Source organism: Siniperca chuatsi, linkage group LG23, assembly GCF_020085105.1.
Source record: "Siniperca chuatsi isolate FFG_IHB_CAS linkage group LG23, ASM2008510v1, whole genome shotgun sequence".
NCBI classification, from domain to species: domain Eukaryota; kingdom Metazoa; phylum Chordata; class Actinopteri; order Centrarchiformes; family Sinipercidae; genus Siniperca; species Siniperca chuatsi.
In genome coordinates this window covers 13,829,807-13,853,776 of record NC_058064.1, presented here as the reverse complement: position 1 = coordinate 13,853,776, position 23,970 = coordinate 13,829,807, and the positions used below count along the sequence as shown (strand labels likewise).

Sequence of the window (23,970 nt, the reverse complement as noted above, 5' to 3'; positions counted from 1 at the left end):
AAAAGAAAGAAAATTTGAGAAAGAAAGAATATCCCCAAAAACGTTGCCGTTCCAAGAACTCTTCTACAGCAGCCAACACGTCAGCAATACCAACAGCAACTACATATCTTTTCTATATGATACGATATGAAGAAATGTACTCTTGCTCTGAAACGCTCAGTTGAATACTTTCTTACTGCCCATGTTGTATTTTCCACTGATTCTATTATTCATCCCTTGCTCTCGGCAGGAGAAGAGAGTGCCTTGCATATTCCTTCAGGAGGACAAGACAAGCTTTGAAGAGGCTCCTTCTCTCTGCCCAATAGCTGTCCCAAGGATAAGGATATTTAATATGAGGAAGTGAAATGGCCCAATGAACCAACCCGAGCCAGGCACATTCCGTTCTACAGAACATAAAAGCCAACGTGTCCCTGTAATGTGCATAAAACCGGAGGCCTTCAGCAATGTATAGTGCTTGACCAGGTACAAGAAGGTTAGTAAATTACTGGACTTTGTCGGTCTTTCATCTGTCTGCAAAAGTAGATGTGTGTCTGGGACAGTTTTTTTTTTTTTTACCCTTACTTGGATGGAAGGTCAGAGATGTGGTCTGCTGATCATCCTTCACTAAAATAAAGAGCTTTAACATTATTTGTTGTTGCTCCTCATTTACAAGCACCTGCCTCTGCCGCTTACAGATGTTTAACTGATAATGAGTCTAGCTTAGACAGACACATGCCTGACAAAGCCAGTTATTTGGTATGTGTAATTACCTCATGACAACAAGCACTGCTTCAGTTATCAAATTAGGCTGATACACCTGCAAGGCTGCAACTGCACCTGTTTCTTTTCCGAAACTGTGTCAACCACTTATACGACCGTTTTAGGAACACTATTGAAATACATGAAAAAAAAAAACAGAATAAAAAGACAAGGAGACTTACTTTGGATAACTGTGCCACTGTGCAGTGTACGTTTGCCTGTACAGTACAGTACAGTATGACCAAATCATATAGCATTAACCAGTGCCAAAGCCAGAATCCAAATGCAGGAAAGAGAAAGTGAACTCAGTTACACCTCTACGTGGGAGGTTATACAAGAACCTTATCGTACTTCCATTTCTATTATCCAGTGGAGAATGCAAGCAAGCTGGCAGCAGCTTCCACTCTTGTTTATTTGCCTTTATAGATTTTTTTCTCTCTCTCCCTTTCTTTTTTTTCTAATGGAACCCGGCAATGTGCCACCTGCCAAATTGTGGCGGTAGGGAGAGAAGAGCAAAATAAATACAGCCTGTGTGTGCGTGCAGGTGTGTTGGGGCTTGTGGGAAACCAAAAGACAATGTGTGTGTGTGTGTGTGTGTATGTGTGAATGAGGGAAAGTGTTGTGGACTTTCACAATTATTTGTGTGCTGCTGTCAAATGAGCTCACTGTACAAAAAAAATAAGGAGCAATCAGCAGGCCAAGGCATTGGAGGCCGTCTGGCAAATCAAAACACAAACCAGAGTCTTATTGAATTGTCTTGTCACGCCGTGTCGCCCCAGCCTAGTGTTTTAAAAAGCGACCCTGTGCAGCCTAAACGAGGCCAAATGGGCCATCACAATCAATTAAGTGCTTATGGGTCTGTTTGCTTGTTTGCTAAGGCAAACGGGGACTATCATTCTCTGTGGTCAATAAAGAAAAAAAAAAAAGATATTTGCAGAAAAAAAGGAAGGGGAATACAAATGGAGAGAGATGCGAAGATTACTGTTTTAGAGAGTTGAGAGGCCCGACATGCAAAAAATCACAAGCCTGCATAACAAATCTCTTCAGTTTGCCACCCCATCCAGCTCTCATAGTGTGCTATTATAATGAGTGCTTCTAGGGCCATCACCTTTCAAAAGTGACTCACATCCTGATGACCACTGCAAACTGGATTGCCACTTCACTGAATGAGGGGTAAATAGAGGGACGTAGGGAGTTAGTTCATTTATTTATTCTTTTTAACTTCAGCAGCTACTGAATAAAGCCCATCATTGTGATAGTCTGACTTGCATTTTAAATACATAATTTATTCATCAGTTGACAAAATATTGTCACTAGCAGTTCTGTTTTCGTGCCATATTTTCATTTCAGGGGCTTTGAAAGGAATTTGTTTTTGATGATGCATTCAGTTACCCATTTGAGCATTGTTAAGCCCTAAATTACCTTAGTGAAGGTAAGCCCATGAAGAAATCTTCTAGTATTGGCAAAATGTGTACTGTTTTTAACCAGAATGAATTGTAAAATCAAATAACTGTACAGTTTCTCATTTTACTTATTGTCACTTCATGTCAGCATGGAAAGTGAGCAGTTTATTCAGAGGCATTTACAGGAGGAAACAGTGATTGTGTTGACTGTTGAATGCTTGCCGAATGCTGTCACATTCAAAGCAAAGCAGCAAAATAATGCAGGCTCATTATAGTGCACCTGGGACGAAGGAGATGTGACTACATAGTCATTTGCTGTGCTGTGTGCGAAAGTGAGTGAATGATATGTGCGTGGGATGATGCATTAGCAGCGTCCTCCTTTAGTTTTATATTTCCCTGCAAACATCTGTGTGGATTGAAATACAAGGTTACATTTTGTACTATAAGTCAGGTTCCCACACACAAAACCCAACACATGGCAAGGTTTGCTGAAGTTGTACAGGGGATCATGAAAACAGATATTCTTTTATGGATGCATTCCGTAGGACAAACCTACTCCTCTGTAACTGATGAAATGCAATCTCCTTTTCATTTTTTTGTGTCTTAATGCGTTTTTAAAATGCTTGATTTAATATGTCTTGTAGACTTCTGTCTGTTGTGAGATTATGTTTTATGCTTTTCCAAACTCCATTGTCCCATTGGGTACAATTTACAGCAAGTGTCTGTTTTGAAAGGGTGAAATAACTGCTTAATAGCCTTGGGTATATCTTATTGCTTCATTTAATGCTGATGTATGAACAAGAAAACTTCTGTAAACAAGTACAGACTTCATCATACTAACAGAACAAACCAAGTGTGAAGTAACTGCTCCCAGCCAAGAATAGTCTGGCACATAACCCCCCCCATAACTTATCTACTCTTTAAGCTCCACCCCCCTTAGTTACTGTTGCTACGCCTATCAAGTTTTCCATTCTTGCATGGCATATACAGTTTATAAGAACGGTGGCAGATTCACAACTCTTTAAGATTCAAAATTCTTAGTAATTTTTTTAAACAAAGGGCCCTTGATTTCACACACAGGTAGACAAAAGCAGGTTTTATCAGCTGTAGCTAACTAGCTAATTAAACTAATGTTTGCTCCATGGTTAAAATGCTGTCTCCGGATGACTTTTTAATGTTTCCCGCTGACTCAAGGGCTCTTAAATATGCTGTTCATGGCTACATACATGATGTCGTGCGGGAGGTTAAAGCTACATGTCCCAGACAAAAAGTCAGCTTCCTTACCAGCAGACGATCCATGTAGAAGTCATGGAAATAAAAATAAAAACTATCCTATTATTAAGTATGATGTATGTGTTGAGTCTGATCATACATTTTTCCTTATTACATGCTAAAATAACCCTGTTTGACTGCTTAGCTTACATACTTGGAGAAGCAAGACAGAAGTTAGATTAATGCATTACCGTTGGTATGTTTCACTTTTAACGTTACAGGAGATACAATTTTTGGAGTTTGGCCGGGGTTGCTGGAGTGTAAACTTCCACAAATCTAATAAAGAGCAGGACAGAGCCGCTAGCTTTTCCCTCTGATACACTCTTTACACTCTGATATAGTAGGGACTGGCTCCCATGTAGTGAAGAAATTCTACACAGCAAATGTGCTATTGTGAAGGGGACGTTTTTTCTAGTGTAACCCCACAAAAACCAATCTTCTCTTCTCTATAAACTATTCCTTTAAGCATGATCCCATTTCTTCATCATGCACACATGGACCTGCAAACACACATATCCACACATTCAAAATGAGACATCCAGATATGTAAACTTGCACAAACAAAAACACAGAGATGAAAGACACAGACGGAGCACTGAGTTTCCCTTAAGCCACCACAGGTGTTGATGGAAAGGAGGGGAAAAAAATAAATAAATAAAAGCAGAGGGGAGAGGAGTGGCTTCTCCTTAACCAGCCAGACAGATTGTATCAGTGTTTGCTTGCTTCGGGCCCTGCGGTGCCATCAGATAGCATTTGATAAGAGTTGTGACAAGCTAAGGCAGCGAAGGTCAGGACATGATGGCAACGAGGGCAACTTCAGCCCCAGTCACTGTGCTGGGGAGGGAGATTGTTGGGGTTCCGGGGTCAAATATGAAGTGAACAACCAAGGCAAAAGATGTAGCTGCTTTAGAAGTTGTACCGCTTTTGAGGCAAAGTGTTTGGCAAGTCTTAAGTCTGATTTAATTGTACAAATGTTCAGGGGATGGAAAAAGCATTTGAGAGTTTGAGGTTTCTTAATGCAACTTGACAGTTTTTACCATTTAAAAACTGTGGAAGGCATTTAAATACTAGCACCGGATTTATGTAGGACTGGAGCTTCCACAATGACATTGGGGGGGCGAGTCCTTACTTAAAGGCTGCATTTGACTTGTCTTCAATTGCCCTTTTCACATAATCTTGATGTCACACATTGCGGCAAGGTCATGAGGGTTGCACTTTAAGCCAGTCCAAACAGAGCCTGTGTCTCTGCCAAGCCGATTCTAGCAATCCCCATTATGCACACATTGTCATGCGTCGCCGCTCAGCTCAAATGAGTTAAAATAAAAATATTAGAGGGTGATTTATGGCCCGTGTCAATAGCCAGGTCCAGGCAAACAGCGCTGTGTAAGCAAAGGCCCCTCCAGCATCTCTATCCACCATACTGGTACAGTGGCTGACAGGGAAAGACTATGAAGCCATAATCTTTCAGCATCAGTCAAGTAGAAAGTGTACCTGTGAGATACTGCCACTCATGCACCTACTGCTGAACTTCAATCGCAAACCTAGACCTATCTATATCCTAACCCCAAAGTTGCTAAACAGCTAGAACAACCTAAATTAGATTATATATCCATAAGTAAAATAACAATATCAGAATGTTCCTAAATGATGCACTGTTTTGGGGCTGTGACATCCTAATTTTGGTGTCAGGTTTATGGTAATGTTTGCTGATAACTGGATAACATGGATGGAAAATTACTGACAGCCGGTGGAGTACAAGCAGGACAGTGTAATATATGTTCAGCATTTGTTTCCATGTTAATTTGTTTAATTGCAATGTTTGACAAAGACAAAAAGTTTACGTTGCAACCAGCAGCTGCTGTAGCTAACTACTGACAGTTAGGTATCGTTCATAAAGATTCTTCTGTTGAACTGAATTTAAAACCTAGCAGTAACTAATGCATTGTCAGGTTATTCAGAATTTCAGTAAGAAACTGTCTGCATGGCTTTCTATCACTGCACAGATATAGAAGGTTTATTATTATGACATCAAACTGCTTTTTCCTATAGAACAGTATATTATATATATATATATATATATATATATATATATATATATATATATATATATATATATATATATATATATAGCAAAGAACTGTTATTAGGTGCCTGGGAACTGCGCTCTGGGTGTGCATTTTGGATCATATGTAATGCAATAGACACTCCTCAGGAGAACTACACTATAACCAGTTTCCTTTTCCCCTGGATTAGAGAAAACTGTTCTGCATTTATATGATGGCAGAAGTTAAATTGGAAAGAGCCAACTTGGCGTTTGTGTACCGCACATCCACATTTTAGGGCGAAGCTGACTGGTTTTCTGCAGAGGCTAAGTCAGCGCATAAATTATATATTTTGATGAGTGACATTCACTGTGCTACCACAGCACTTTGGTGGCAAAAGGTGAACTTTTTAAGGTCAGCATAGCTTCATTCGCATGGATGTCCATGACCTTACACTGTCAACTGAGCACCTAGACAGCACTACACAGTAACACTCAGGCATATGACTAACTGTACAATAAAAGAAAGCCTGTGTTACAAAGTGAAGATGTGGGGTTTGAATGATGTGGGCATTTAGGAGAGAGATCTAAAGTAAGACGCTATTGAGTTGCATTATGGGAAGTGTAGGATCCGGTGTTTTTGGAGCTTGACCCATATGAGAGACTAAAAATCAGGATCTCTCGGCCACTGCTGCTTCAATTTTGACAATTCTTTTTTTAATCTGTTACTTGGGAGTCCAAAGATTTTATGGAAGTGCAATATTAAATTGCCAGAGTACCCCTTTAATAAGATGCACAAAATGTGCAGCAGCACTATTTGAAGCAGCAGAAGTGGTCATTTTTTAAGGAAAAAGTGATATGCTTTCATATCAACAGTTATATATGAGATCTCTAACCAATGCGAAATAAACCATTTCAGAGCATAGGTGTTCCAGGTTAGTTTATACAGTAAGTAGAGGTGCCCTGCATCAGCACCATCCTTGGCTGTGAGTGGAGCCATTCACACAACAGGTATTGTACACTCTGATTGCTGTTGGCACAACAGAGCGCCTAAAGCACTTCATGTTGCACCTTGGGGGTAAAAGCCAGAGGCTGGAGGTGTTCTTTTACGACATCAGCTCACCAGAGAGGGGGTAGATGGTTTTGTGTAGGACAGATTTCAATTTGGTCTGCGCACTCCGCCCTGCTACTGCCTTCAGGCTGTAGCAGCCAGCCTTTTTGTAAAAACCAGTTTGTTTATTCTGCTTGCCTCCCCCATCTCAGTACTGCCTCTTCTGCACACAACAGTGAACAGCACACTGGCCGCCACTGATTTAATAGTGGCATACAAGTTTTTAGACCAGTCTGGATAGCGCTGGTATGTATGTATGGGTACTTGAGACTTCACCATGTCTACCTCTTCCCCTCAATGCTGAGAGGTGTCTGTAGCCTCTTCTTTCTGAAGTCATCCACTAGTCCCCTCACCTTGCTAAAACTGAGAAAGCAGTATCAAAAGTGAAAGCTCAAAGACTACTTACTAGAGTAGTAAAAATCTTGCAGTGGTGCTTCTTTACAGCTTCAATATCACAAACATTACATTGTGTAAATATGACTTAAGCATTTTTAGACACATTCATGGCTCACAGTACATTAGCTGTAAAGTAACTTGATATCTACAGTGAACACAAACTCTGTTGCTTATCACAACTTGTCATCGCCTCTGCGTTACTATGGCAACATTCTGTAGTCCCTTACATACAACACTGTATGCTCTGGCCCCTATCTCCTGGCAGATCCAGCGATGTAATTGTCCATCACCACCAGCCCAGGATGAATCTTTGAGAGGATTTGCTGCAGGATCACCAGCCACTCAGAACAACTGTTATTAATTTTACTCCAGAGCCTTGGGCCTCAGAAATCTGTGTACATCCTCACACATGCCTACATCATGCGATTGAACATACATACAAACGCACATGCGTTCACACACACACACACACACACACACACACACACACACACACCGGTGGATACCCTAGTCAAGAACAGAACTTGGACGATCAAGGGAAGCAGCAAGTTTAGAGGAGACACTTTAAGATCAGTCTCACCACAAGGTCACAGCCTGCAGGCAGCAGCAGCAGCAGCAATAACGGCCCTCCATCTCCCAGCCCCATTTAACTGACTGATGCTTTTTGACATGTCGGAGCAATTGAGCCAGTTAGCCTCTGGGAGGCTTCAATTAGGACCAGGACTTAATGCAGCCGAGAACTTTGCAAAGCCCTGATACAATGTTACAGCCAGACTCAAATCAATAAAGGAGAACATGGTTAAAGGCAGCTGTACTGAACCCCACACTCACAGAGCTGATTGAGAACCCAGAAATAGGTGAATGTAGATTGGGTATAGGATAATGCAGCGGCACAGTTTTCTGTTGGTAGCAGATTTGTATTTTAGTTAGGCTGAATAGTCCCAGGTTGTCTTCTGAGAAAGAGTTTGAACCCTCATAGATAATTCTCATTGAAGTGGTAGTCAGAGGCAAGCAGGTGTGTGTGACTGCTTGAACATGTGTTTGAATCTTAAAAACGCACAAACTGGAAATTGTTTCAGCTACACCTGTTGCCTGTATGGTGCATTACACACACACACACTTTGTTCCAGTATGACAATGAAATAAAGGAGCAGAGGTGTCAGTGACGCAAGAGCAGCACTATTTCACGGCGCTTCTGACAGGTCCATTTCCTCACAGCAGGCATGTGATTCAGCCGAGGCTCCTATATAACTGCCAATGCCACCTTGCATCGGCCCTATGCACCTGATTTATGGATAAGATGCGTGCAGTTATACACTCCCTCAGGGGCCAAGCCTATTTGATTTTGTCAGGGGCAATTAAACAGTCCACGATGGGGCTTGCAAACTGTAACATGATGAACTATGAGGAGATAGTGATGATGATTTTAAATTTTTTTAGGCTTGGCGATTCTTGATTTGGCAGAAAAAGAAACTCCAACTGGGAATCATGTTTTGTAGGGAATGTAAGTATTGCACTTATTCCTCATATTTGCATCAGCATCAGTGAATAGCAAATATCAAACGCTAAAGTTGTGTATATCTTCTTCTCAATTCTTGAGTACATATTACATCTCTAAAAAGTCTTTTTTTTTTGTTTTTCATCACAGCTGTGAGTGGTATTCTGTGCCAACAAAAGCGGGTTTGATGGAGCAGTGGAAAAACAACTTTGAGTCAGGCAGACCTTGAGGATGGCTGTATATCATTTTCCCCCCACAGTGCGAGTGCATCATTGTCTGGGCTGTAGCAGTCAGAAACGACAACAGAGGGTGACACTGAAAGGTCCCGGAGTTCAGCTGCCTGAAAATGTCACTCGGCTGGCTCTGACAGAATGCCACACAGGAAGAGGGGAGGGGATATGACAAAACAACAACCGTAAAGTGCTACAGATCTCTCCCTCACACACACACGCTCATGGAAATGTGCATATTCTCTTCCTCCTCTATATCACAAACACATGTATAATGCATTCATGTTTCATTGATTATGTGAAAAAAGATTCTACAAATATTTTGATAATTGATTACTCGTTTAAGTTATTCATCCAGCCTCCGGCTTCTCAAATGGGAGGATTTTCTGTTCTTTTTTTATATGATAATAGACTGAATATTTTGGAAGTTTGGACTGTTTTGGCTGACAACTTCGGTTTTGGAAAACTGTGATGAGCATTCTTCACTAAATTCTGAGATTTTATATAATGTACAATTACCTGATTAATCAGAAAAATAGTCGCCAAATGAATCGACAATGAAACAAGTCATTAGTTGCAGCCCTAGTACTGTGTGCTGTTTACTGATGTTATGTTACACAGTTTCTAGTTAAAGTTGTAATCCTTAAGATTTTTATGAAATCAAACCCTGTTTTATATGCTATTTATGGTTGTCATGGTTGCTATTCAGTGTATTTACATTCCATAATTACCTCTCTATGTAGCAGCTTTCATTGTTACTGGCAGAGTCCGCCATTCCCGCTGGATTTAAATTGCCTACCTACGCACAGGGGATTCACAGGAAACGATGCATGTAATCCATTGTTACTGTTGTTGCTGCCTCACTGTTCACTTTCCTACAGTCTAATTGACATAACAGTCACCTATTCATACATCCAACATACTGAGTGAATTTTTGGAACAAAAATCAGGGTGACGAATATGTACTTACATACTGAGGATGTGACAGTCCCTCTAGTAGCAGACAGCTCAGCACAGTTTCTAGTGTGTGAGCTAAAGTGCACATGCAGTAGTGTCTGTACTGGAAATATGTAAGGTGTGGATTCATCACAGCATTCAACCCTTTGATATGTGACTGAGGGGAGGAGAGGGTAAAGCAGAAACGTCTCTCCTCATTAGATCCGACTCCCCCTCTCCTCTGCCACTGACAGAGAGACTCATATCCTACCTCCACCAGTCAGCTCTCTCAGTATGGCATCAGTCCATCCGCATGAGTAACTGTAGCTCTTCCCTGAAGTCAAAATCAGTGCATCCGCTTGATCCAATTGGCCACGCACGTCAGCATCACCTTGTGTGAACAGAGAAGATAAAGAAAAAGGATTCACCGTCTGAAGTATGGCCAAGTTCTGCAGCTTCGCTGTCACAAAATTAATGTAAAGTACATTTCCTCTGGGTGTCAACTTATTGTTTCAGCACCTTGTAGTTCATACTAATTTACTATACCAATATGAGGAAAACATGGAAATATGGAAGTCTGCACAAAATCTTCCTTTGTAGTACTGGAAATTTTCAGACTTTGCAAGACCATAAAGAGTAACTTAACACCCCCTGAAAATCTTGTTTTTGCTGACCTTCAGTGGTTTAACTTCTCACCTTGCTGCAGTGATGTACAGGTGTAATCCAGGAACCCGTGACATCACTGTTGGGTTTGGTTATAGGTTCAACAGAGCTCACTTCTGACCACACTCAACCACACCTATCAGTGGTGCTGGGTGTGGTCAGAGGTGAAACAGGCTTGAAACTTTCAACCAAAGAGGTCAGCATATAAAAACATTTAAAAAGTTCATTTAAATGCTTGAACATGGAAAAAAAAAAAAAAAAAAATCGTGGCCCCTATTAGGAGAGTCCTAGCTTTTTCACAGCATACATTTTGATTTTGACTTGTCATAGTAGGAAAAAGCACAGGTGTTACCAATAACATGAACTATAGGCTCTGGTCTTTCCAAAGCCTGCACAATACCTGGACCCTGAAATCGAAGCAGCTACATGGAATTCAGCCATCATTCATTTTATTATTGATCCCTGTGCTTTTCCTACTGTGACATGACAAAATGTCTTCCATAAAAACGGCTCACTGTATACTTAGATGTCATATACTTACAAACATATTTAGTCCTATTAATACAAAGCATTTTCCTATTTGTGTTTACACAGAGACAGGATAGTTAGTGGTCATATTAGGTCTGCTTTATGTTCATTACTAGACCCCCATTCCAATCACCCTCATCGCTGCCTCACACTACGTTAAAAATAGGGTAGGAGGTAAATGAATACAATAGTCACAGCCATACATCCATGGTTGAATAAAAAAAACCTCACACAGATGGTGCCAGCTGCATGTGTGTAATTACACAAGTACAAACACATTCAAACACACACACACACACACACACACAGCTCAGATGTTTCCCTGGCAACCAGAGGCCAGGAAAGGACTTGTATTGAGCTACAGTGTTTTAGTGCATATGACCATTTGACCACATATTGACTCTCCCTGCTCTTGGTGGAATTAATCCTTTCATCCAAAACATTGTCCTTTAACTGAAAACGCAAAACAGATATTTGCATACATTTGTGAATGGATAAAAAAGTAGGTAATTCCAAAATCTCTTGCATGACTCTTAAAATAGTTAGAGTTCATTCCGAACAGCTGGGGTAGTTTCTTTTATGGATTACTGAGTCTACCATAAGAGCGCTTCCACAGATGTTATCTTCGCACTGCACGGTTAGCAGATGACTTTTACAGCATGTGCAGTTTTCAGGTATCCATTTTCATAAAGACACATTATGGTGAAGTGACGAACAATCATTTGCACCCAAACGTACTGCAGTGTTAATTGGAAGAGCTGCTGTCATCCTCCAGTCATAACTCTGCAGTAAGAACAAAAACGTGTCAATACCATTACCTTTCAGAAACTGTGTATGATCAAGTGATAGCTGCTAAAGTATTAGCAACAAAGCAGAGCATGTGTCAAAGTGAGTGAGTGTGTGATTGTGAGCGAAAGAGGGAGGTTACAGGGAATGCAAATAAGCATGGCTTGAATCTAGCACAGGTTAATTTAAGACTATCGAGTTTGCTAATTGGTTTTAAATGAAGCCCTCTCTCTCATGCATGCATGTCCAATTAGTGGAGCGTTAACTTCGGGATAGAATCTCTTCCTGTCGCCGTTTGCCAAATGCGGCAGCCGAGCACTAGTCATAAGCTGTCAATTCAATCAGAAACTCTTCAGTCAGTCTGTCTCACTCTTGCAGTAGGGCAGGAGAAATGGCCTCCCGGAGGATCTTATACCTTATGGTGGTTGGTAGTTTTGGAGTGCTTGAAGGGAAAGAAGGCTTAGTAAATGTAGAATGGAGGTATACAAGTTCAGATCCAGTCTGTATGAACATGTAAAGACAGCTTTATCCCAGAGGACTGCATCCTTTGCAAAAAAAGAGAAATACGTCAGTCATATGAATTAAAATCAGAAAATGTCATGGATGTTATTGAGATCTCATGTAAAAGCGGTTTGTGCATCATGCATTCAGGATTTTCCCAGTGCCTTTTTGTACTGTAGCTCATAAGAGATGCTCTTTTATGCGGCAACCCTTCACAAACAAATGGGACTTGCTTTAACATGCTTTCATCAACTGGGAGACATGCAACGAGCAAAGAGAAAATGTTTGGGTTTTTTCACCATGGAAATAGAATTGCATCATCTCTTGTGAAGTTATTTTGATGTGGGTGATGGTAAAATAAAAAAACATGCCAGCATATCCTTTGAGAGAAATATGGATTTTTTTTTTCATAACCTTGGGACTAGTGAGCAAAAAAACCAAAGCCTGGTAAAGCCTGATAGGCCTGATAAAGCTTATCACGTCTGTAGACGTGAGGCACGCTTAGAGGTTGGACTGATAGTGTCATCATATGAGGATGTTGGAAAAGTAAGCTTACATACTGTATTCTGAAGAGTAGAACCCCATGTGAGGGAAAAAACATGCACTTTTTCATTGGGTAAAAAAGGTAAGGAGGGGCTTCTGAAGGTGTATCAGTGTAGTGCTGGGAGTTGCAGTCGCTCCAATAAGTGTGCCTCTCTTTGGGATGAATGTCTTGATCAGTGAGAGGGGAAGAACAGGAGGCTGGGAAAACAGCTTGTACAGCCAGTATAATCAGCCCCAGCTTTGGCAGAGAGTGTTAGCGCTTTATTACTTGTCTAAGTAAATGTATAATTGAGCCAGTCACTTCATTCACTTGTACGCTAGACTGTACTACAAATACTGGCAAGATGCAGATGAAATTATTTGAATTGAAATCTCGAAAACTGCCAGTGAGATGACTGAGGTGCATCAGGAAGGCTCAGGATACCGGGATTCTTACAACTTTAAGACATGCAGGATTTTTTGCCAAGCAGTTCCTGTCAGATTTAAACTACATTTCCAAAAACCTCGGAAATAGTGGAGAATATTGCGCTTGGCCTCCCTGGTGACGGTATTAAATCAAAACACTGAGATCAAATATTCCTTGCACTTTCAATTAGATGCCATTCCATTTGAGCCCACTTGATCTCTTATGTAAAAAGCCATGTGTTGCAATTAGTTCTGATTTAGTTTGTTTTATTAAAACATAGCCTAGAGGTTGTGAGGAAAGTCAGCAAATTGATGTTTATCCTAGCATTCAAATGTTAAAATCATTAAACTGAACCCTGAAGCTCATTACTACTCAATAGCATGAAAGTAGCAGCTAACTTGTGGCTAATACTTATAGAACTGACCGTGAAAATGAAGTAAACTTATGAATTTTTTTAATTAAGAAAATGAAGAAAAAGAACAAGTACAATAAGATATTTTACTCTTGACAGAGCCACAGTCTTCATCGTACCAGCTCGAGCACAGTGCACCTCAACGTTATGGAAAGGGGAACAGAAGGGGTTTAATTTCCACAGCGCTTTCTGCATCATTAACGATGGCTTTGATTAATGGTTGACATCCACCCAAAGCCCCAACTGTGAGAATCGCAATAAAGATGATCATTTGTCGGGCCGCAGCCGCCTTCCATTCCCACACGTAGACACAAAGAATAATCAGGAAAGTAAAGGCACAGGGGGTTAATTTTCATTTGCACCTGTACTTTAGTTACCACTGTTGTAAATATTGTGACTTTCTAATCAGCAATTTTGGTGCCAGTGCAGAAGGGGCACACAGTAGGTGTGTTTGATAGGGAAAATAGCCTTGCATCAATTCTCCCGTTTTCTGCCGACCTCTTTGCTGTTTGTAACCCACCCATGTAATCCATCATGGAGACATTAATTATGTAGTAGGCTCTTCCAGGACAAAGACTCTAATGAAGGGCCTGTCAACGCAGGCCTTTCCCAGAAAACAGTGCAGTCGTGGAGGTGGGAGGGATGCTTGTGCAGAGCCCCCCACTTGGATCTGGTTTTGAAGAGGAAAGCGAAAGCAGTTCAACTGCATTTTCAGCACCCAGATTGCGATAATGCTTGCTCAGTACACACCTAGAACTGCAAACTCTAACAGATACACATGGGCCACTGGGGGTATAGTTAACTTGCTAGCAAGGCTACCAGCAGGCTAGCTTAGCTTAGTGTAAAGACTGGAAGCAAGGGAAAACCAGCTACTGTAGCTAGCTAGTGTGGCTCCTGTCAAAGTTCAAACATGTGCTTACCAACATTTCTAAAAGGTCCCTAATTAGCATGTTGTATCTCCTTTGTTTTATCAGTACACAAACAAGAATGTGAAAATGACAAGTTGTGGCTTTTTGGGGAGCTGTGTGCTATAACTATTACTTAGCTTACTTTGGCTAAGCTAAACTATGCTAAGTGCTTCATGGCTCTACGTAGCTTCTTACGTACCGCACATGAGAATGGTATCAGTCTTCTCATCTAACTCTCAGCAAGAAAGGGAAAATGTAGAACTATTCATTTAACACAACAATCAGCAAAATACAGCAAATAACAGAGATGACAGAGCACGTTGCGTTAGTAAAGTTGTTTCACCTGTGAAGTTGCTTCTACCCATGACTCTAGTGGGATCTATAATCATGTGCCCCAGACAGACATGACAAGTCAGCCAGATTAAGCACCTCCCTGCCAGACGGCCAGAATGAGAGAAGTGTGGAGGCGGCGTGATGGATTGAAGACAGAGCTAGGACAGGGCTGCTGCAGGTCTGCTCTGTGTTTCAGCTGGACACCTCACAGCAGTCACAGCCCTTGCTGAGCTCTGAGCCTCGGAGGCACGGAGAGATGGCTCAAGGTGTGAAACTCAAGCCATAACTGAGCCGAGCGGGCTTTTGTTTCATGGCTAATTACTGCTGACTCCTGGCTCTCATCCCCTCCCCCACACCCCCTTGCCTTCTCGTCCCTCCCTCCATTGCCTGCTCCATCTTGCTGTTCACCAGTGGAAAAGGTATTACTAATGACAGAAGAAGGTTACCCAATTTATCTTCGGGCAAAACCTTTCAGAGCGAGCTCTCCTTGCGTCCCTACAGAGCGCAGATTACCAGAGTAAAAAAACAAAACACATACAACAAACAGCAACAGCTGCAACCGGGGACTTAGCTGATCCCAATCTGACTCAGGTTTAAATTACTAAAATAATTTTGGTTTTATATTTAATCCACTATTTTTTTGGTCAACCTTAAGACCATCGGGTACTATCTGAAACTTATTTTTTTAATTCTATGGTGGGATTTTAGATGCGAATGTGCAAAGAAATGTCCATTTTCTGGGAAAACCTTAAAGAAATCTTCTTCTTAAGGGGGCTCCCAGATCCAGGTGGTGTGCTTTCGAAGCAGATGGTGTGATTTATCACAGAGGATAAGAAGAAAGAAAGGGAGAAAATGCAGCTTGAAGAGAGCTTTGGTGGTTTTGACCCTCTGATGCAGATTGATACGATAAAGTCCTTTTGGCATAGTGAGTAAGCGGCAGTTGGATAACATAGAAGAAAATCTTGGTGCACTTTTAAATGACATCTGACTCTGTTGGAGTCATAGCACATCATAGCAGTAGCCAAAGCGAAAAGTGTTAAAGTGGCTCTCCCCCTTTCTCAGGAGGTACTGTCAAAGTACCCTTGAGTAAGTTGCTTAACCCCACCTAAGCTGTTTAATAGCTTTTAGTAAAATACTGGCTGTAAAGTCACAGATGTGAGTTTAAAAAGTATGGCTACTAACACTTCGAAAGCTCACTAATTAATATGTATCTTAAATTTAATCTAAGATACAGAAATGTAAAATGACAATTTGTGGTTTTAGGGGGAGTTACTATTTCTTGGTGGTATACAGCTGGGTGCAGTGACTTCCTGTAGTACAACTTAAGCAAACAAGATACAACGTGTTAAATAGTGAGTGTTAGAAGTGCTGGTAGTGCTGGCCTAGAGTATTTTTGAGCTTTAGAGAGTCAGGCTAGGTGTTTCCTCCTGCTTCCAGTCTTTATGCTAAGCTAGGCTAGCTCTAGCTCCATACTTAATGTACAGACATGAGAGTGGTATCGGTCTTCTTATCTAACTCTTGGCAAGAAAGGGAATAATGGTATTTCCCAAAAGGTCGAACTATTTCTTTAATACTTTGTACATCTATGACTATAAGGCAGGGTGTTGCTAGAAAATAAGGGATAAAAGATAGCTTTGAGTTAGAGAGAGTGCAAAAAAGAGACCATGAGTGGGGAAGAAAGAGACTGAAGGAGAAAGGGGCCATGAAACAATGGTGAAATGCAACAAGAAAGTGACTGACATGCTAAATAAATGAGGAGCAGGATGTTCACAGCTGTTACAGACTAAACCCTGATTAAACAGATATTAATCAGCTGGGGCCGAAGGAGTCACTCCAACATTCGTCAGGTTTTACCTGCTCAGCAAAGGCCACTAACACAGCAGAATTAGAAAAGGTGGACCAATAGGTAATGGTATTTTAACATGCACGTAGAAGGTCTTGAAGGTGAACATGATCAAATCAAATCTTTAGTTTCTCCCCTTACTAATAAAAAGAAACATTTTGACTACGTGAGGATGTTACATAAAGAATTGATATCAAGTGTGTCAGCTGAGGGTGATTTTAAAGGCTGATGTCTTGCACCAATCCTCTGGCGTCATCATTTTTATCATCCCTGGGCTGTCCTGCTTCATGTCTGCCAGAAATGCCAAGCTATTCAGCAAAGCAATTTATCATGACACTCTCCATGTTCTCTGTGGCGACTGTGCCTCCTCTATCAACGCACCGGGGCAAGCTGTCAGTTTGAAGCCCACCTCCTGTTTTGACCTTTGTGATATTCATCTTATTAATTTTTCCACCCATTCCTTTTGAAGGTACACAAAAAGCTGCCAATTGCTGTACCTCTGTGGTGTGCACAATGACATAAAAAAATACAGTGGAAGATTTATGGCAACATGAGCATTTTAACTACAAACACTGATTGACATATGGCAGGTAGCACAGCCTGCAGTGCAAACTGCATGGTTTGTAGTGTTGTCACTGTAAAAAGCATGAAAAACTGTGACATATGAGAATAAACATCCACCGCTCAGTATTGGTGGGTTTACAAGGGTTTCAGTCTTGTGTGAAAGATTTATGGAATGCGACCGGGCCAATATGGATCTGTCCATAAAAAATATATTAAGTGAAATTAATTTATGTAAATGATGGGTGAAGATGAGGTTTAGGATGCCATGAGACATGGCATTTCATAATTTTTTTCCCGGCACTTTGACATAATTGCGAGCTCTAAATCTATGATCAACTTGTGTGAGCCCAAAACCCACAGTGGAGCTTGACATTTATAGAGGTCCACCTCCTGTGGTGTGGTAGAGAAGTGTGGATAAGGGGGGAAAAATGAAATCTAATTTTGACCCGCTGAAGAAAGCAGGCGAAGATTAGCCCGAGCGCATGAAATGTACAGAAAATTACAGGTTGAAGTGTATGAGCGTATGAAACTGAAGGAGCGTTTAATTAGAGGCTTTGCTATTGATTAAGCTGGGCAGAGGTGGGTTTTTCATGAGCTGCTTGGGCTTTTGTGGAGCAATTTATTTTCCAGCCGGCAGCAGGCAGAGAGGATCCATCCTGCAGAGAAATGAAGCTGTTGGATGAAGGAATTTAAGATAAGAGAGGGAACTGCAAGGAAGAGGAGGAGAGAGATTGAATGGAGACAGATAGATTTTTTTAAATTTATTTACTAACTTTACACAAGCCGGGGGGTTAATTTTAATTTTAATTGGCAGCCTGGAAAAGGGCTAAAGACATGCATCGGGAAGCAGGAGAATCAACAGTATATAAAAACTCAACAGAGACATAAACAGCATGAAGCTGGGGGAACACAGAGCAGAATAATAAGCTGAAAACAGTGTATGGTGCAAGCGATCAGCATAGCAGACGATAAGACTGTGTGTGTTTGTGCTGAGTGGGGGGTATGATCATCTTGGCAGAGCAGTCTCAACAGCTGTAGTGTCTATGAGCAGAAGCAGCAGCATCAGCGGTTGCAACATCTGTCTCTGCTGCTGTGCCCTTTAGTCTGCTGTAGATTTGCTAACCCTCCACCACAAGTGTCCCTCTGATAAGCTCAAATCTGAGCTGTATTAAAAAACACTGATTTAAATGGGAGTAGTGTGGTGTAATGAGCTCATGCTGCAATGGTGTTTATATCATGAAAGATCCTTCACAAAGTTTTTCAGAATTGTGGAGGAGGGTTTGAATAGATCATTGGAATTGTGGTGGATTAAGACGCTAAATGGACATTAATCAAGAAGGCACATAATAATCAAGTTCCTTTTTGTGTGTGACAACCAGAGCAAAGCATGTAGAAATAGCTACAGTGTCATTGTTGCTCATATGTCATCAATGCTCTTAAAAAAATAAAATAAAAGAGGTGGAGAAAGGTAAAAAGATAAAGGATATACAAAGACAAAAGCATACAAGGGAGAATCATGAGAATCTGGCTGTCAGTGCCATGACTCATCTGTGATGTCATTGTGCAGCCCTGCACACTGACAGCACCCACACAAAGAGAAACTCAGTGAGGAAGAACACAACTTTTAAAGAGAAAAACACGCATAACCTACAGAAGAGAGAAAAGTGTATGCTAGATGCTGAAAACTTGGTGTGTCTGGGCTTTTTAAAGTGGTAATAGCTATTTTAGCAAAAATAATACATATAACATCGGCACTACTTGGCCTTAGTCCTTGCCTGCTTTCTCAATTTGCATAAATATGAGGAGTTTAAAATGCCAGTGTGAAATGAAGCCACCTGATGAACTGATCCCGGGTTAGCTACGAGTCCATTAAGTTTATTAGGCTGGCAGCGAGCGCAGGCCACCACTCAAGGTTAGGCACGTGAGACACTCCGTCTTGCATCTGGCAGATAGCTGAACACATATGATTAGCACAGATGTGCGGATACGCACGTGTAGCATGTACACACAGACGTGGATACGCACAAATGTGTAAGCTTGTTTGCAGACACACACAGAACTGATTGCACATGTTAAAGAATAAATACACAAATGGATTTATCAAATTAGTAAAGAAGTGGATCTTTTTAAAATACCCTCAATCCATCACATTAAACGTGGATATTCACAATTAGCACAAATGGTTAATCTGTGCATTCATGGATGTTCAGGGTTTCCTTAAGGGGAAAGAACATGGTACATGCCAATAGATGGAAATTATTTTTTGAAGCATGTGGAATTTACATCTGGGACATCATTAAACTGCTTAACTTCCTTTGATTAGGCCACCCATTGGCAAAATATTGTATTTAGCTTCTTCCTGCTGTCCTTTTCTGCTCTCTGTGCTTCCTTTTTTTAAATCCCTGTCTCTATTGTCTCCACGAGCAAGGGTGGAAATGGGTCGGGACTCACCCCAAAGGAGTTCCGGCAGTAAAATTTGAGCAGGAACAGAGCCCTGTTAAGGGACTAGCTCAGTAAAGGGATTTTAGCCTCTCAGGCAGCGCTAACTCACAGGTTAGGATTACGGCCATTGTTGGGGCTTTTGGGTCTGCCAATCTTGGTGGGAGGCTGGGAGGAAGTGCTCCCTGGGAGGCTCAGCTCATATCAGCAAGTCTCCTTTTATGGAATTTCACCTTCCATTAATACCACTGGTAGCAAAGCTGGATTAGCCTGCTTGGCAGCGTAAGGAAATACAACTTGATGACTGTACCACCTAACCATCAAAGAAATGCTAGGCTAATAAAATGCTAAGAGGCTAATTAAAAATTGGTAATGTTAGCTAAATGATTTCTAATGACAAACTACATACAACCAGTGTGTACCCTAAAACATTAGTGTTTTGTTATTTTATTATTTCTTTTACTTCTTTTTTTTTTAGAGAAAGAATCATTCAACTAGCACATTCACTACAGAATAATGTAGCAAAACTGTAGTCAAAGATCAATAGGGTGAATATTGGCTTATCACATGTATCTCTTAGAAAATCTTGAAGAGATTACAAAGCTTTAAGTTTCTAGATCTCTTAATAGTCTTAGAGTAGTGACTTATAAAGTCTACAGCCATGCCAGCTGCTCTGTGAGGCTGTACTTAAACACAGCAGTGCTTTCAGCTAAATGCTCACATCAACATGTTAACATGCTAATTGTAAGCAGGTTTAAAAATGTTAGCATGCTAATATTTGCTAATTAGCACTAAACCCAAAGTACATGCTAATGCTATTAGTTTTCAGTAATTAATGAAGTATTGGAGAAATTTATATTTTGACTGTTGATCTAATCTACTTCTCCAATAAAACTGCTCCCAATATATACAATATACACATTCACAACATTCACATCCAATTTTGCATCAAAAAAAGATATTTTATTGCATTAAAATAAGTTAAACCAGTAAAATAACTTTCCCCAAGCAATACATTGCAAGGGCGCAGAGTCTTGCCCCTATTCTTGATAATTCTGATTGGATTAAGAAACACATACACCCATGACATAATTGCTCTTTTAACAGAATGTGGCTCCAGCTAGACTTTTCTCCTGTGCTGGCACAGTGTGCAGACTGTGCTCTGCCAAAACATCCTATTTTTTCTCCAAATATGTCCAATTACAGAAGCAAGACACCTTCAAACTGTCACTTCCTCATGACTTCAACCAACTCCAAAAATCGTCTTAGTGACTCCAGCTGGAGTCGAGTCCACCATCTGATCTGGATCACAGCATCAGTGTTACAGGTGTCATGCAGGCAGGCTACCAGCAACTATAACTCCCTCTCTAGAGTCCTGTTTTTTTACAGTCTCAGAGTCCTGAGCTCACTACCATGACAGACAGCTGTGCTACAGACAGAATCAAATCGAAAGTGTGGTGTTGACATGGATGAAGGGTGGTAGTCACTCAAGAGCGAGTGTAACATTTTTCAAAACTTGCTGTGGTTTCACACAGAAGACTTCCAGCCACCCATTGATCCACAGGCACACACACACTCAAACGATCACTGGTTTGATGTGTATGATGCAGTGCTCTAGGTAGTGTTGGAGTGAGTAAACGTCATTGCCATGAAGCTTTAAAAAATACAGAGTGTGATACAGTCTGGTCAACAAAGCCAAGGCACTCGAAGACAGTGAAAGCTCCTGTGACAAAGTAAGAGTACAGTGCATGGGGGGGTTGGTGTAGCATCCACCAGCAAGATGTAGTAGAAAGAAAAATGGCAAAACAAGCAGAAACAAACAGTAGAAAAGGAGGTGTAGAAAGTAGGAAATGCTTGGCTGGTTTATGATGCCTGCTCGCCGCTCCAAGGGACGGGCGTTGCGTTTGATCTCACAAGGAACTTCACATGGGAAAGATAACTCCACAACACATCTCTGTTGGGCTCTTCACTCTTCCACAACCACTGTGCATCCTTCTCTCCTCTCAGCTGAGAGTGAGAGAGGCTGATACAAACAAGGGGGAGGGAGATGAGGATGGAGAGAGGGCGAACAAATGGTAAAGTATGATTTATGAGCACTTCTCTTGCTCCTGTTTTCACTATCCCTGCTTCCCTGTTGTTTTTTTTTTTGGGGGGGGGGCAATGCCAATTCCTCTGAGGGAATGTGTGTATAGTCCGTCTTTCATTCTGCCTATCTCTCTCTTGCACACAAACACAGTGGGAGAAGAGAGCCCTCGTCTGTCTATACCTTACCCCTCCTTCCCTCTCTTGTCTTTTAGCCCAGAGATCTATTTGTGCTGACTTCTTAAAAGGCCTTCAGGGTGTCACTTGGACAGAGTGGATGGGTCTAATTGCATTTAGCAAAGTGGAAGCAGATCTGTACAAGCGTAAATGGATTGAATGTTTTTTTCCCCTCGCTTTATTCAATCATTCCTGTAATGCACCTCTGTCACTTTGTAACTCTGTCACTTTGTATGCTTTCAACATTTTCTTCTATTTAAGCTAGTTTAACATATATCATATTGACTAGCAAATGCTGACACTTAAACAATCCTCAGAGGCCATTTAGGGAGCGCTGTAAACTCTCTGAACCCAGTGATTTAGCAGTTAGCAACAGCATTTTCACATTTTCTATCTAATGAGTTGGACCTTTATTCATTTCACAGTAAGAGGTAAATCATTATGCCTCCCTAATGCCTTTACTTCTACAACTGCAGCGTGGGATTGTATGCAGAGCAGCAGACACCTATTCTAGACGCTAGTCTTGTTTAGTGCTTTTCACAACGGAAAATCAATGCGCTAGATGGTCATAAAGTGTATTTGATGATCATATAATTTCATCTCAATAGCTACTCAAATCTAATCAACTCTCAAAAAGAGGCTCTTTAGTAGTTTAATAGTTCAATATCAAATGTATGACTTGTCCAGCTTATCTTTCAGCTATTTACATTACAAGCGCAACCAATGAAATAACAGCTGGATATGACGTAGCCAGAAGCGACACATGCAAGCAGGGGAGGTAGAGAGTGATGAAAGAAAACTGATATTATATATATATATATAAAAATATATCTCACAACATTAAAAACATACCATGATCTCGCCAGGAAATGTAAAAATGTAATACATGGCGAAATGTCAGCAGTCAGATGGGGCTACCAGGTTTGTGAATAGGTATATAGTTTACAATCTTAGCGAAATCAAATGCTAAAGTTAGCTTAGCGCAGTTTTTGATGACGTATACCTGTGCTGCGCATAGCCTCTGCAAGTGTCTGCACCTTGCACTGCGCCCTACCTTGCGGTGAGTGAAGAACAAATTTCTTATCATGTGAAGGCAGCTTAAGGGTGTAACAAAAAGTTACAATCTGTATTAGGAGTGGGTGGTATACCGGTTTCATCACTGTCACCAGGTGTCACATTCTGGCACATGGATTTTGTAATACCGTCATTACCGTGATCGATGTTTTCTACTAGTTTCCTCGCTAACGCCAACTCCGGTAATACGAAGCTTTGGAAGGTAACATTACGAGCAAAGCATGCCAATTTCTCTGTTGTTGGCTGCAAAAACCAACACAAAAGTCTTCATCTACTCACACCATCTGAGGAAGTGAAGACCCAGTGGATTAACTTTATTTTTGATGGAAATGTCCCCACAACAACTGGAAAACTCTTGTATGTGTGTGCTAAATTAACCATTTTACTTCGGACTGCTTAAGGTTTGACTGCTGTAAGCTACAAAGTAGGCTTTGCTTCAAAACTGAAGCTCAAGGATGGAGCGATACAGACTTAAAACTTGGAAGCTGTAAGTATTTTTGCATTTTTATATTGCTTTACTGTTTATTTTGCAGGTTAGCCTGTTGAACTTGGCATTAGCATGTTGTGGAGGCTAATGTGACTAGTGTCTATTGTACTCAATGTTGGACTAATGTTGTAATATTGAGGGACAGTCAAGAGAAATTGTGTGAAAGTTAAGCCTCATTTGAAGCCAATTAAATAACCACAGTAGTAGGTTGGATATGGGGCACTTTTTTTTTTTCACATTACGTTTTTTGGAACTTCCTTGCAACGCTAGCTCAGCTGGCTTTGTTGTTATACGAAAGACCCCTCTGCTCTCGCCAAACTAACTGGATCCCGTACGAGTGCACGCGTTGTGTTCACCTAACAGCAGATCACTTCTTCATTTCTTTTCTTTTTTCGTAGGTGGCTGTGATGTAGTGCACACTAATACAATTGTATTCGTCACAGTAGATATGCGATACGACTTCGCATGTAATATGTTTGCACATGTAGCACAAGTGCTACTGTGTGTAAATGTACTTGGTAGACATGGCCTGTGGTACACAGACTACTGTACTTAATATAATTTGGGTTTTCTGACAAATAAATGCTGTTGAGATGCCT

The 23,970-nt window shown here is 41.0% G+C and overlaps 1 protein-coding gene across 2 annotated transcripts in view; it reads right to left on the bottom strand.

Moving 5' to 3' along the window:
* cald1a (caldesmon 1a) overlaps positions 1 to 23,970 on the bottom strand; it is a 341,833-nt gene that overhangs the window by 222,949 nt on the left and 94,914 nt on the right. For both annotated transcript variants that reach the window (XM_044185619.1, XM_044185616.1), the window contains exon 3: positions 9,897 to 10,016. The gene's annotated coding sequence lies outside the window, so the exon portion shown is untranslated. The remainder of the gene's footprint in view (positions 1 to 9,896; positions 10,017 to 23,970) is intronic.